Here is a 5,486-nt window from a genome sequence, read left to right on the forward strand (position 1 = left end):
TTGTGGTGTCCTTGGTGCAGAAAATTGTTGTTTGATACTATTCTCATCATAGTACTTAGTGAACTCAGAAATAAATTCATTGCCTTGATATGTTCTCAGACAATTTAACATTTTGTCACTCTCTTTCTTAGCTAAGGCCCTGAAAGCCTTGAACTTACCAAAACCTTCATTCTTATCCTTCAAGAATGTGACCTACATTTTCCTTGAACAATCATCAGTGAAGATCATGAAATATCTGTCATGTTGAATACTTCTTATTCTTATTGGTTCACATATATTTGTATGAACCAAATCTAACAAGTGCTCTGCTGAGAAGGACTTTCTTTTGAAATTTGAAGAAGTCATCTTTCCTAACTGAAATTCTTTACAAAGAGCATTAACCGGTTTGTCTAGTTGAGGCAGACCTCTTACTGTCTTGGACTTACTCACTTAAACAATGTTATCAAAGTTTATATGAAAAAATCTCCTATACCAAAGCCAACTATCATCTATCTTTGCAATCAAATAATTTCTCACTTTAGGATTAAGATGAAATAGATTATCTCTGGTTTTTTTCCCAGTTGCAATCACTTCACCTTTGTTGTCAAAGATTTTGCACATACCATTCCTAAAATCTAGTGGGTATCCTCTTTCATTAAGTTGTGCCACACTCAAAAGATTGTGCTTTAGACTGTCAACCCAATAGACATCGTCAACATGACTCTTCCCATTAAGAGAATTAACTCCCTTACCTTTGACCATATAGGGTGAGTCATTGCCAAACTTGACAACACTGCCATCAAATTCCTTCAAGGAAAGAAATTTTCTCTGATCATTGGTCATATGATGTGAATAACCACTATCAATGATCCAATCATCAAAGTTATCCATCCTGGACACTAGTGCCTTTTGATCTGATATCTCTTCCTTAATAGCTATAAACACAATATCTTCACTAGCATCATCATCAGATTCTTCATCAGTGATACCACTATCAACCGCTATAAGACAATCTCTCTTGCCTTTACCCTTATACTTCTTGAATTTGTCTCTCTTGTGTTCATTTTCACCATTAGTACAATTAGCTTCTATATGACCAATCTTGTTGCATGCAAAACATTTTAAAGGTAGTTTACCTTTGTATTTCCCAGTGCCTCTAGGTAGTCATTTTGCCAACAATGCTTCAAGCTCCACTAAGCCGTCTTCATCATTAGCATCTCTACTGGATCTAGATTCATAGCCATGACAAGTATCTCTACTTTTTCTCATAGATGGGTTAGAAACAAAAGCTTTGAATGCAGATTCTAATTTCTGTACACTACCATCATAAGTGTTTAATTCAAAAGCAATAAGTTTGCCAATGATAGAGTCAAGAGTTACCTTAGTTTTGTCAATGGACTTCAACTCCTAAATTGCTGCATATCAGATAGCATAGACTAGTAGTAGGGTTCTCAGTACCTTACTGATCATTGTGGCATCTTCCACTTTCCCTCCTACACTCTTTATTTCACCAACTATCTCTTTTATCCTTTGACCATACTGTTGGTTATTCTCACCTTTAGACATTCTCATGTCATCAAACTTTCCTCTTAGGCTCTCCTCTTTAGAAATCTTAACATGTTGATCACCACTATAAATCTCTTCAATTTTTTTCCATACTTCATATGTAGTTTCAAGACCATGAACATCTACATATTTAGAATCAAATAGGGAACTAATAATAGCATACAATGCTTGATGACTTTCTTGTTGCTCTTTCTTTTGATAATCAGTTAGAGTTCCAGTAGGTGTAACATACCAAGTTTCTACATGATCCCAATACTGACTTCCCAGACACTTAATATAAATCTTCGTTTCATCGCTCCATATCCTATAGTTATCTTTGTTGAACTTCGGACCTTCTTTCTTCATCATGATCTATAGGATCTTTTCCTCAAGTTGTTAGGCTTTTAGATTTAAGAGGACCTGAGAAGCTCTGATACCAATTGATGGTATGATGAAAGAATAAGTATCTGGTATATTACTAAGAGGGGGGAGTGAATACGTAAACTGAAAACCTGATACAAACTTCCCAAACTCAAACTCAAACTCACAAAGTAAACTTATCAATAGAATATCACTGTCAAGATCAATACTCATAAGAATACTCAACATCAACTGGTTAACAGTTATAGCAACTTAACAGTAAACAACTTTAATCTTGTAAACATCCAAACGCTTAATCATATATCAACACACTCCATCTCTCAATGCTTCTAGTTATCATGCCTTATCAGAAGCTAATCAAATCAACAAATAAGATCATAACCACAAAAAAATTCACCACATGACACATGTTTATAAGTGGAAAACCCAAATAGGTAAAAACCACGCTGAGATGAGACTCACAAGATAGCTATCTAAACTCTTTTGAAGTTCACCCTATTAGGAGCCAAGTCTGTTAAAGATTTTACAATAAGTCATGTTAAGAACTGATCTTGATAGGAATCAGTTGGTTAAGGGATTTACAAATGCCTTGATAAAAAGCAAATACCCTGTTAGGAGTAACTTGAGTAAAGGATTTGAGAATTCAAGCTAATGGACCACCTTGTTAGAAGATTTAAGAAGTAACCAAGCTTGTTAGAGCTTACCCGATTAGGGGATTTCAATTCTGCTATAATTGTTCAAAAGACAATAGGTTTTTCTTGATCTGTCTAAATAGCACTACATTTGCTTGATCAAATACTTCTAAGCGTCAATGTACCTTTACTCAAACTGCAAATCCATTCTCCAGTTAGGCAATGACACACTCAACTGATTTCTACCAACACCCTTGCCAACACCTCTTACAAAACAACTTCATCGACCTTAAATACAAATCAATTAGGTCAATAACACAATAAAACCCTAATTCTCTCATAGAGATTACAAATAAATTGGTTCAAGTGTGACCGTTGGATTTACATAGCAATCTGTACACATTCTTAAAGAAAATTCCAACCGCTCCATGATCACTACTTCATTGGACTTATAACTCATCACACGCTTTGCAATAGATGTAATCCACTTTGCTCATTCCCTAGACAATCAAACAAACATGCCAAAACAATCTGAAATTATCTTTACAATGACCACACATGTCACCATCATTACCGCTCATCATCAGATAATAAACCAACATAACCATTTCAACAAACTTAATTGGTTAGGGTTTAACAAAAATAACTAGTAGGGTTTACTGGTTACATAACATAAAAAGTGTTTAATGTTATACACCAGTTACCAGTTCAACTCACATACTTATATATCAGTTTACAACATCTTCCTCAAAGCTCTTCCTACCGGTTACAAGTCAATATCAATAATAACATCAATTTCAGCAATATCATAAATACCATTACCGGTTCAATTGACATCAATGACAACATAACATCTCATTAATGCAATCTTCATGCAAATGCCAACACTTTGGTAGTATGGAAGCTCACCCTTCCTAAAGGTTTTCATTAATCTGGTATAATCTATATCAAATTGGTCTAGGTCAACCCTAGTCAAAGCTTATTTATTTAACATAAAGCAATCAACAATTGACGATTTGGTGACCACTAACAAGGGTGTTGGAATCAAGGGAACACTGAGAGGGGGTTGAATCAATGTTCAAACAATTTAACTTTAATTAATATCCTGATCTATCAACCACTTTATGCAAATGAAGAAAAGTAAGTGTAGAAACACAAAACCAAGATCATCAACACCATAACACCAAGATTTTTACGTGGAAACTTGGTTAAGGGAAAAACCATGGTGGGATTGAGACCCATAATATTATAATATTATGATCAAGAGTATAATAATATTACAAGGGGATCGCACATGTATTCAGGCACACTGCCTAGAGCTCACTAATCAATTACAAGGCTACAACCCCTAGAGGACTCACTATCCTATAAATGATTACAAATGATAACTAATTGTCTAAACTGATGAATAGCATCTACAAATGCATAAATGTAGTTCTAGTTAAACACAAAAAGTCTTCTTCCACTGTTCTGATGCACTGCTCCGTTTTGCTCTTCTTTGTCATACACTGAAGCATAAATCTCTCAACTGCTCAAGTGAAAATGTACACCATCACTCATACATGCTTCTTACCTCACCATCAACATGCCAAATGATCATATCAATCAGACTAATATATCCACATCATCAAATTAATTCAATTCCATGTTGGCCTAAAAACTACATAACACACAACATGAAATGTGTTACCCAAGTTGACTCAATCCAATAAAAAAAACTGAGCAAACCAAAACAATGTCCATACACTTCCCATATGTTGGCTCATCAACCTTGAACACAAAAACAACTATCAAAATCAATCAGCATGATCCACACAATGAATCTTCACACGCTACTACACCAAAACACTATTTGACCAGAAAAACAATCTACTAGATTGTCCAACCAATACCAAACTTAACACCAAAGGATACAAACCTGGAATAAGGTAAATTACATTTCCATAATACATCTCCCTGATCCATAAGGAAAAATACTCAACCAAAATATTCCACTGACCATCAAACTATACACTTTGTTGGATACACTGTTCTTCTTACCAGACGTTACTGGACTTCAATCAATCTTCCAGAATGAATTAATCATGAACTGCGGATTGGATATCTGACTCAAATTTCCATCAATGACAACATCTGATCATCAATGCAGTGTCTCTTTTCAACAATCTCTCCCTTTCATATTGATGGCAACACTTAGTGAAAATGACTAAGTGTCAGACCAAAACTAAAATCAAATTGCCAGACTCAAAAGAATCAAAGAATCAAGAAACTCCCCCTAAGATTAACATTTTTCACTCATCTATAATCTCCCTTTGATATCAATCAGAAAGGTAGAGTTACAGAAATAAAAAATGCTATTTACACATGTACACATAGTCCTTATAGACTCATAAAAGTTTGAATATAGCAGCATGATAATTCTTCAATGAGTCCAATTGGTTGTCCTAGCCTTTCTATAGATTCTCCAATATAGTTATGAAACCACTAAGAAAATAAGATTGTGCCTTTGTTGTATTGTCATCATTCAGAACATCACTGGCTAGAGCATCTTGAGTATCTTTGAAGGCACTATGCATAATGTCCAACTTAGGAGTAATAAGACTCCTAACTTCACTAACTCTCCCAATCATTTTCCCTCAGTCATGGTTCAGGCTTTTGGTTTTCTCAAATACAAATATTACCTAATTCTCATGACTACTCAATGATGATGTCAGGGAATCAACTAACTGAGATATGAGTTCAAGCTCATTCTCATGCACCTTAGACTTGTTCTCAATATCTGTAGTAAAATTGTTCAAGGATAGACATGATTTGTACAAGTTCCCACCTTTGGACAATGCACCATGCATGTTGTTTGCACATATTCCTAATGTGGATTTATCTTTGGCAATCATCCTTTTCAAATTTCAAAGCCTTTTTACATTAAATTCATTTTGGACTTTTTCTTCA

Source organism: Cryptomeria japonica, chromosome 2 (assembly GCF_030272615.1).
Source record: "Cryptomeria japonica chromosome 2, Sugi_1.0, whole genome shotgun sequence".
Lineage (NCBI taxonomy): Eukaryota > Viridiplantae > Streptophyta > Pinopsida > Cupressales > Cupressaceae > Cryptomeria > Cryptomeria japonica.